This window comes from Musca autumnalis, unplaced genomic scaffold (genome assembly GCF_047663935.1).
Source record: "Musca autumnalis isolate F117 unplaced genomic scaffold, ASM4766393v1 scaffold_4, whole genome shotgun sequence".
NCBI lineage: Eukaryota > Metazoa > Arthropoda > Insecta > Diptera > Muscidae > Musca > Musca autumnalis.
Genome location: NW_027411977.1, coordinates 100,442,952 through 100,454,163, shown reverse-complemented (window position 1 = coordinate 100,454,163; position 11,212 = coordinate 100,442,952). Strand labels below are relative to the sequence as shown.

Genomic DNA, 11,212 nt, shown 5'->3' with positions numbered 1-11,212 from the left:
AACACACAAGAGATCAGAATTTTCCACTGATCATCAAAACAACATCCTTGTCAAAATCCTTGAGCATTTCGTTGATTACCAGGAGCCACTGTAGTCGGCACAAGACTTCCTGATGGATATGTGAATTTATCAGTATAGAGGACATGCCATGGCCTATACACAGAAAAAAAAAGCCACCCTAATTTTGATTAAAAGCTTTATCACCATATTTTTGTCGAATGGCGATAAAATATTACGAATATATAGGGAAAATGTTTATCAAACATGAAAATGTTACTAGAAAGCGATCGATAAACGATTTCAAACAAATAATTTATTGAAATTTGTTTATGGTTATTAATGAATTTCTGTTGTTAAAATGGTTTTCAACGTTTGTCGCATGTTCTCGCTCTCAAGAGCGAGAGAAAAAAACTTTTTACCGCATAGAGAGAGAGAGAGAGCGCTACAACAATGTGCTGCGTTTTTCTTGAGATGTGAGTGTTTTTGCTATGTTTATGGGCATTTTTGCGGCATGGAGGAATGATGCGTTTGTTTGGCATTTGGTTTGTTTATCTACTTGTGCTCGGGTGAAGGCTTGTATGTATACAGTAAGTTTCTTACTGTTTTTATGAACCTAACAAACGAAGAGGGAAGGAAAAAAATGCTACGAGTTCTCATGTTTTGTTCTGTTTGGTGGTTAAGATAGGCAGATTGGTTAATTTTAGCATGCTCTTTAAAGCAGTCGTTGTGTGTGGATCGGTAGTGCAGAAATAAATCGGTGTTTCTGTGTTTTCTTAAAGTAAATGTGTCTTTCAAGTAAATTAAATGCCCAATATATTTTATAATTGAATTCGCGTATCTGAAAAAGGAGAAGAAGAATATTTTATTGGACAAAGAAGCAACCGCATTTGATATTGGTAATAACGTCAATAAATTTTATATATTTGAAATATGTATGTAATTTTTTTGTAATTACAGATATCCATTTTCCGCTGATGATTTTCAATGTGGCAGAAGAACGTGTTTTATTTCACAACTAACTAGAAGCGTTCAACGATGTTCCCTGTATTTTATATTTAAAATTGATTTTTTTTTGTTTTCTTTTATTAAAATTAAGGTGTGGCACTAAATAATTATTTACTTCTGTTATTTATTATTCCATTCAGTTGTTCTTTCTTTCATCTCTTATTTCTTGTACCTGCTATTTTTATGTACCTATGTACGTGCTGTTGCTTTTTGTTTGGCATTTTTATGCGTTTTAATTAAATAAACAACCACCACCACCATTTATAAATGTGCGTATGTATTTTTTGTGGCTTTTGGGTTTGTATTTAACAAACAAACAACGAAATAATTGTATATATGAAAATTTTTTTATCGATTGAAAAAATGCATTCAACAATTTTTTTAATCAAGAAAATATTTTGTTTTTATCAAGCAAAATGTGGAATATTTTGATAAATATTTTTGTCAATATGTGAAATATTTTATCAGTTCAAGATAAACAAATTCGATAAATATTTTAGTCAATATTACAATTTTATCAAACTGTATTTTTACTTTGTGATCAAATAATTTTATCGAATTTTGTCAATATGTCAATTTTTTTTATTGCCGGAAAATCGATAAATTTTTGGTTGAATCTTTGAATTTCTTTATCAAATGGTTACAATTTTTTTTCTGTGTAAGTGAATAATGGATGGACTTCTTCTATGTCTAAATAGGTTGCTAATGTAAAGTTTGAATTGTTCATATTCCACGAGATAAAACCGAAACCTCATCCATTACAGTTTGCTTTTTGTATGGTCATGATGGGTAGGAATGATTGAAATAGTTGTTAGTTAATTTCAAGGTCCAAAAATTTTTTTACAGTTATTAATAGAAAGAATGATCTGGCTGATCGGAATGTAGTCTTTTGGAAGAGTGTGACTTGACTTCCCCGCCTTAGGGATGAATGCCGCCGGGACTTATCTCCATTAAGCCGGAATATATGATTAACGCAGACATAATCTGTAAAAACTCTCCTCTTATGCATTTTACAGCATTGCATTGCCGTCTGGTCCTGAAGATCTAAAGAGCTTACATGTGTTCATCTACCAGCATACATGGTCTTATATAATTAGATCACTCAAGCGATCTGATACGTCTGCTTAATTTGGGATGTTGTTGATGATAAGGAGTTCAATAACCTCTGGAAGAACACTACCTGTTTGCCGCTTTGTCCGGAAGGTGTAAATGTGAAGGAAACATGAGCTCAAGCGCTACATTTGGTGAACACGCACTTAAGCCACCAATTTGAAGAGTTAAGGTTTTGAGGTTTCTAGTCAATTTGTCAAAAGAAGCTCTTCAAAAAATCCTTAAACTGTTCTTTAGCGAAGATTTGAACTTTAGTAATGGAGCTATCCGAAGAATTTTTCCAAAATATACCATCTTGGAGATTAATGTGTGTTTGGAAAGAATTTTACGATGTGCAAAGTTCCACCCAAATCGAATACTCAATCCATAAGTTATGATGTTCATCAGTCATTTTAGTTGGTACCGAGAGTTCTCAAGAACTGTTTCTTAAAATTTAAATTTTCATAGTGTAAGTGTATAAATACTTATAATTATTATTTATTGAATCAACTACTAGACATTATAAATATTTAGTGTAACGTCTCTAATCTTGTTGACTCAAGAATACATACATACATTGTGGTTTGTAAGTCGATGGTCAGACAAGCAAGGTTTCATGAAACCAATTTCGTTAAAGTTTCTTTTCAAGTATCTTAGTCCCGGTCCACACTAGCGTGAATTTCATTAAAAAATTTCATGAAATTAGGCGTTCTTAAATCGAATTCCCCACTACAGCAATTTTATGATTTTGCTCTACTATGGAAGTCGATCTAGAGACGCATAATTTCATGCAAATTTTTCAATGAAATCACTCTAGTGTGGACCGGGACTTAGTATCCACACACGTTAAAGTGAAACTGAAGATTTTTGAGTGTCCTCTTTATTTTACCATTCGCGTTTGTTGTCTTTCTCATACCAATAAAAACAAAACAAACATACCTAAATAAACTAAAAAACAACACAAAATAATTAACATTAATAATTAAATTAATAGTTAAATTTTCTCTATTTCATTAATTAAATGTTTTTATTAAATCTTCTTATGCTTATTTCGTTGTTAACGTTTGAAAGAAAAAAACTTGCAACGAATAACAAGAAGAGGCAACACAACAAACACAGGAAACCATGTACATGGGTTTCACTACTTCATACCCCTCGCCTATAAACTTGACGTCGCCATGCTGAAATCGTGCTAGTCTGACCATCGACTTAGCAGTTGAGAAACTGTTATTGTTCGAACGATTGGTTTGTGTATGAACTACTCACAGTGTATATCATATATGAATAGCGTATCTAATATTTTAGCCATCACAGTAAATTCGATTTTACCGCTAGAGTTGGTTGTGAAATCAACTAAACAAATTTGTTCTCGTGGCTCAAAACATATTTATGTATATTTGCGAAAAACACATACAGTTACATGACGGTGTGGTTTTCAAGGTCACAATTATAAAACTAAATTTTGTCGACAGGCCATCAAGAGGTTCCATGGTGTAATGGTTAGCACTCTGGACTCTGAATCCAGCGATCCGAGTTCAAATCTCGGTGGAACCTGCAGCTATTCTTTTTTATGTTTTCAATAAGATGTAGGTAGTATTTAACAAATAACAGGTCAAAGAGCACAACAACAATTTTATTTTGATTGAAAATCCTTCAAGCTGTCTATGTTCGCAATAACAACAAATTGGACAATTTGGGGAAAATCATCTTCTTTACCCCACATGGTGTAGCTCGCTCGTTATGTCTCTGAAAAATAAATACATATCTTATACTTCCTTAGTTGGCCCTCTACAGAACATTTGTCCTATGAGCCGAACTAATGCCCTAGACCATCGCTGCTCAAAACGGTGAAGTTGTTCCCCATCACTTCTCTTTCGGTTTTTGTTGAAACACAATTAAGTGAATATTTTTTGAATTTCTTTCTATTTCTTTAATTGTTTCATTTAGGGAATCGTTTTTGATGACAATTAATTTCAAAAATTAATGAAACATCGAAATAGTCTTCAAAAAATAGTGTTTTACTTATTTCACTTAAATGGTATCTCGTTCTCTGTGAGCAGCCCTGCCGTAGACATACGGCAACGTTAATATGCCTTAAGGTAGAATTAGACGTGACATAGCCATAACGCCATAACCCAATTGGTTTCTTATGGTTTGGCTATGGCATTGTTCTATATCGAATACATTGCTTTCCACAGGTTTTGTTCAATCAGCTGATTAATATTGGCATTGTGATTATGGCACGTCTAATTCTACCATTAAGTGTCATATACCCTAGGCATACGGCAACGTTAATTTGCATTAAGATCTGCATTTAATTTTACGCTGAGAGACGACAGTTTCTGCATTTACGAAACAGCTGATTGCTGCTAAACATCTGTTTTTTGTTGTTTGCCCCGCAATTAGTTGTTTTCCTTGTGTCTCTGAGCATGAATATACTCTCTTCCTACATGAATATGCGTTCTCTTGTATGGTATTACTATATTGAAATACCTAAATTCAATATAAATGCAAATTAACACTGTCGTCTGTCTAGGATATTAATTCAAATTAATTCGTGCATTATCCACACATGTACAAAATCAAACAGTACTTAGGTATTTCAATAAGACAATGCTGTAAAAAAGAGCTAATCTTCATGTAAAAGAGAGAGCATATTCATGCTCTGAGACACAATTGGCATTGCAAAAACCAAAACATTTGTTTACCAGTAATTAGCTGTCTCGTAAATGCAGAAACTGTCGTTTGCCAGGGTAAAATTAAATGCACATCTTAATGCAACGGTTTTTCGATCACCTCTTCCACTTGTTTACTTCATCGAAGCATTAGCCTTCCAGTTCTGCGTGGACGGCAATGTAGCCCGTATTTATAAGCCATTTTAGCAGGTTCATCATCACTTATTCCTTGACATGGCCTAGCCAACACAATCGTTGTATCTCGATAAGTTTGATGCACTAAGCGAAAATGATATTTTCGAGACCTATTTACTGAATACACATTATCAGTTTTGAATGACATCTTTGCTCAAATAATCGGTTGCTTTTATTTATTTTAAATTTTTATTATAATAGAAAATTGCAATAAAATTATACAGTGGTGGCCAAAACATTTGCAACAAAATTTTATTTAAAATCTTTTTTTGAAAGTAAAATTAAGTATTTTTGCAACTATTTATAGTTCATTGCTTCAAATATAAGAAAATAAAAAGCTTGACACGGTATACCGCAAAAATTTTGGAAAAAATAGGAAAGTACACAACACGCGTTAAAATTTAATGTTGAAAACATATGCAACTGAACCATAGCCCTTGTAGAAATATTCCATACTTTGTAAAATATCATTTTTGATATGTTTTTTTCAAAATAGTCTGGCTTAATCCCATTGTTGTTGTTTTAATATTTTAAAACAACTATTTTATTAGTGGAAAAGATTTGGCATTGTTCGCCAAGGGGTAAGGCAGGGAATACTATAGTTTCGATCCACGCCACTGGATCTCTTCAGTTCCCTTGTTTCTTGTTTGTGGATATTCTCCACCGAAGTTATTTTTCAATAACTTCTTCAACAAGAAACTTTTTATACCCAAACATCAATCGTCAGCTCGAAGTATAAAGGTAAGCAAAGAAAAAAGTTCAATGAGAAGTTTTTCCTTGGCAACCTCATACAACTCCGACGAAAGTGTCTGCGAAAACAATTCAAACCTCTTCCACTTGTATGTGTCGTCAAATTTTGACGAATGCACACACCAAAATTTCGTTGGTCTGCTTTACAGCAAAAACAACACACGTCGTCAAATTTTGACGAATGCACACACCAAAATTTCGTTGGTCTGCTTTACAGCAAAAACAACACAACGCTATCCCAATAAAAAAAAAAAAACCGCCACAATGCTTCAAATTGAAGACACTGGCACGACGTGTGTTGTTTTTGGGTATAAAAATTGATGTTTGGGTATAAAAAGTTTCTTGTTGAAGAAGTTATTGAAATATAACTTCGGTGGAGAATATCCACAAACAAGAAACAAGGGAACTGATGAGATCCAGTGACGTGGATCGAAACTATAGTATTCCCTGCCTTACCCCTTGGCGAACAATGCCAAATCTTTTCCACTAATAAAATAGTTGTTTTAAAATATTAAAACAACAACAATGGGATTAAGCCAGACTATTTTGAAAAAACAAAATTGCAAACGCTATCCCAATAAAAAAAAACGCCACAATGCTTCAAATTTTTGATATGATTCAAAGTGAACAAAATTTTGAAACTGATATCAGTCATACATACTTCTTCGGGGGAGTGGCGGGTCGTACGGGAGAAACAAAGGTCAAAAACTTCAAAGAAAATTTGGAAATTTACGAGTGGCACTAAAAACTTCTGGCCTAGGCAACACGCAGTGTCGCCAGGCGTTATTTGACATTTTTCTCAGAACAGTTTGACATATGACCTTTTTTACAACCTCATATCCCTGTATCATAGCGTGATGAGTTTTGCCATAAGAGTACAAAAAATCATAATTATAAGGTGATTCGGTGAAAAAAACCTTTTTTGAAGTCACTGTAAGCAGATATCCAATCAAAATAAACTTTAGAGACACATGAGATAATTAAACTGACATAACATTTATTTCTCACTAATTTTCTTCAATTCTGAGAATCGTAAAAATGTCGTAAACGCTTTTATTTACAGATATAATTTTGTAACAAAAAACAAAAAATTTGAAATTTTTTTTATTATAGTTATTAGTAGGCTTATACTTATTCATTCGGGCAACAAAAAATCATTTTTGAAAAATTTTTTTGTTCATTTCATACATTTTTTCAAAAAATTATATTTTTAAAATCGATTTGTGCGTGAACTTTTTTATATTTCAATGGAATAAACGATAGCGTAGTGATTATTAGGCAAAAGTTTATTCATCCCTGCTACAGGAAATCATTTTTGAGAAAAAATGTCAAAAAGTCATAACCCTAATGACCAAGTGTTGTCTTGTTTACACTGACTTGAAAAAATCACTTTACAAAAAAAAAAATGGAATTTACTTGTGAACATTTTCGTCCTATAATTTTTCACAAGTTTCGACATGGTTAATCACGGCAAGAGTGCATCGATCTAAGAGAAATCGAATCGTTCTGCATTACGACAATGCGAGGTCTAACACATCGATTGAAACCAGCGCCTGTTTCACCGGACAAAACGAGGAATAGATGGGTCATGCGCCATGCAGCCCAATGACTTCATTTGATTACAGCACATCAAGGAAAAAAGACGTGGCCAACGATTTTCGTCGCTAGAAGATGCTGTAAAAACGTTCAAAAACAATGTTTTGGAGGTGTCTCAATCAAGCCACTGTACACCACCCAACACATGGTCGTATGTCAAACTGTCCTGAGTACTCTTAGCCTAAAAACTGTCAAACTTCAAAAAAAAAAAAAAAATATCAAATAACGCCTGGCTACACTGCGTTGTTGCCTAAGACAGAAGGTTCTTAGTGCCCCTCATACTAACATTTCAGTTGTTAAATTTATAAAATTCAAAGTTTTGAGTGCAGTATCACTTATTAGCAAAAGTCAGAACTGCGTCTCGAAAAACATATGATCGTAGGGATTGGGTCCATATCAGGGCGGTATCATTGGAAATTCTTGATTTTATAAATTTAAATTCTCTTGGAAAGCTCATCAGATTATAACTAAACACAAACATTCCTGAAAAAGGAAACGCCGGTAACAAGAGGAAAATATTTTAAAACAGTTAGACTTTGTCAGTAGGCATCCCTTATACCACAAAATTGAAAACAAGTAAAAAAGCGGCAAGTTCGGCCGGGGCGAACTTTTTATACACACCACCATGAAATACTGTTATCGGTCGGTCGGTACCGTTATATGGGTGCTACAATAAAACATGGACCTATGACCATCATTTTTGGAGATTACTGGGAACCCTAAATGACAAATTATAGCTAATTTGTTCTGCAAATGTAGTTAAAAACGGTAAAATACTTGAAATCGGGCGGTACCGTTATATGGGGGCTATACCAAAACGCACCCAATATGGTCCAACTATGGGCCTATGGAAAAGACAAAATTTTAGCGTTTTAGCTCAATTTTTGCGAACGCTAGAGTGATTACAACACACGGACATGGGTAGATCGTCTTAGAATTTTATGCTGGTCAAGAATACATATACTTTATAGGGTCGGAAATGATTAGTTCGAAATAAATGTTACAACTGCACTCAAAACTTTGAATTTTATTAAATTGACAGCTGAAATGTGAAGACATGTCCATTACTTTTGAAGTTTTTGACCATTGGACCCATGTCCATGCTTCTCCTGTATGGCGGTACGTATGACTGAAGAAGTACGAAGAAGTACGTATGACTGATATCAAGTTCAAAATTATATTCACTTTTAAACACCCAAAAACAAAAGCAAATGATTTGAATCATATAGAAAATAATATTTTACAAAATATTGAAGATGTTTGCATGGGATTTGATTTAGTTGCATTTTTTGTTGGCCATTAAATTTTTGTTGTATCAAACATTGTCAAAACTTTTTATTTCTTATATTTGAAGCAATGAACTATAAATAATTGCAGAAAATACTTAATTTTTCTTTCAAAAAATGTAAACTGTGCAATTTTGTTGCAAATGTATTGGACAACAGGAAATTCACACTTCCTAAAACATCCCGGCCAAAATTGTGTTAAATACTACTTCATAAATTTCAAAATGACGGCTTCAATTTTCTACCCTATACTGAAAGAAAATTACGATGTATCAATGAAATTTGTCTTTGATTTTGAACCAAAGCAAGACTTCATTAACTTTCGTTAGTCCCGGGCCACACTAGAATAATTTCAATGAAATTTTAACATGAAATTATGAGTCTCTAGATTGAGTTCCATAGTAGAGTAAAATCATGAAATTGCTGTAATGGGGAATTCGGCCTAAGAACACCTAATTTCATGAAACTTTTTAATGAAATTTACTCTAGTGTGCATAATTCAATGAAACATTTCCCTTTCAGTGTAATTTAATTGAGTAACACGGTGCTCTTGAAACCATTTTAAATGGAAGGTGCTTACACCTTGGAAGTTTTTGCGGATTCTGAAACTACACTGTTCATAGATGGGAAAAATCAAAAAACAAAAAAAAATCGCACTACGGCGATTTAAGTTGACATTTTCAGGGGTTGTTTAGTTTTTCACGATTTTGCTTAAAAGCCGCAAGTCCAATCGAAATGGAGCTAAAGAAAATGTTGTATCTATGAAAATTCTCTATAAGACCGACTTTATGATACTTTCGTAGTTTTTACCATTTTTGAGATATAGAAGTTCAAATTGGGACAATGCACTGTGTATAAGTTCGATACATTGGTTACGCCAATGTAAACGTTCGATACTTTGTTTCCCCTTCTGCAGTATTACAATTAACCGCATTAATTGGCCGCTCTTCGAGCTCAATGGGGAAATCTTCTCTGCCTTTCTTTTAGGAGTCATATTCGCCTGGTTCGGATGCTGGGAGAGAATATTCATTCTTTCCCACACTCTCTCCTGAAAGTCACATTCGCTCAGTTCGGATGCAGAGGGGCGCTTTCCAATGCTGCAGTCGTAGTTGATGTCACGGCCTTGTGAACGTTATTCTGCCCACCTGCAACTACACTTGCTATTTAACTTTCGAAGGAGTCACACTCCTATTGCTTTCGTTTCGTAGCTTCACATACCAAAGGTAACTGTTTCTTATCCTAAGAAACTCACTTTTACCACCAATAAATCGAAAATATATCAGAAACTGATACACTCGTGTTTGTCTTTTATTTCTTCTCTTTTCATCCCTGAGCTATCGACGGTCAGTGGTATCACGCCAACACACTGACTGTATCGCCCCCTTATAAAACAATGCCATGAAGGGTGCGCCTTAACTAACTTTTGATGAAAACCGCTTACACAGGGAAAGTTTTTGTGAATTCTGAAACAGCAGTGTTCATAGATGAGAAAAATCCAAAAACAAGAAAAAATCGATGTAGGGATTTTTAAATAAATCGCGGTCAAAATTCACATTTTTAGGTGTTTTTTAGGTTTTCACGATTTTGCTTGGAAACCGCAAGTCCAATCGAAATGGAGCTAAAGAAAATGTTGTAGCTGTGAAAATTCTCTAGAGGATTGACGTTTATCATGTGTTCCCAGCCTGTACCATTTTTGAGATAAATAAGCTCAGTTTACATTTTTAGGTTTTTTCGTTAGGGTTTCGCGATTTTGCTTGAATACGGTAAGTCTTATCGATATGGGACCTGAGAAAATCTTAAAGCTGTGAAAATTCTCTACAAGACTGGCTTAAGTAGCTTATCCTATGTTGTAACATTGTTTTAGATATATAAGTTTATGTTGGGAATTTGCAGTCATGACATTGTTTTATAAGGGGGCGATACAGAATTAAAATGAATTTGACTTGTCCCAATTTGAAATTCTATATCTCAAAAACGGTAAAACCGACGAGAATACCATAAAGGTCAATCTTGTAAAGAATTTTCATAGCTGCAACCATTTTTTTCAGTCCCATTTTGATAGGACTTGCGGTTTCTTAGCAAAATCGTGAAAACCTAAACAACCCCTAAAAATGTCAACTTAAATCGCGATTTATTTAAAAAGCGCTCCGGCGATTTTTTTTTTTTTTGTTTTTAGATTTTTCTCATCTATGAACATTGTAGTTTCAGAATCCGCAAAAATTTCCGAGGTGTATGCACCTTCCATTTAGAATTGTTTCAAGAGCACCGTGGTAAGTTATGGAAAGAAGATGGTATTAGTTGAGAATTGGTATATGCAAAAATAAAATTCTGGAGCACAATCCAAGGTCTATGTATACAACAACTCGTATGCCGTGTAAAGAATTCCTCTTTTAGCAAAAATCCATAAACACAATTTTGCCCAATCTACATTTTCATACCCTCTGTCTTTATGTTTCATTACTCATTTAAACTTTTTATACCCTACACCACTATGTGGGGAGGTATTATAAGTTGGTTTTGGCCAAAAAGTTTGTAACGCATCGAAATAATAATCGTAGACCCATACTTATACGTACCAAAATGAATGTCTCGACGAGGTGAGTCGATCTGGCTGTG

At 34.0% G+C, this 11,212-nt stretch overlaps 1 non-coding gene across 1 annotated transcript; it reads left to right on the top strand.

Moving 5' to 3' along the window:
* The first annotated feature begins 3,576 nt into the window (after positions 1 to 3,576).
* TRNAQ-CUG (transfer RNA glutamine (anticodon CUG)) lies at positions 3,577 to 3,648 on the top strand. Its single transcript has one exon. It is a non-coding gene; the product is annotated as a tRNA-Gln (tRNA).
* The last annotated feature ends 7,564 nt before the right edge of the window (positions 3,649 to 11,212 follow it).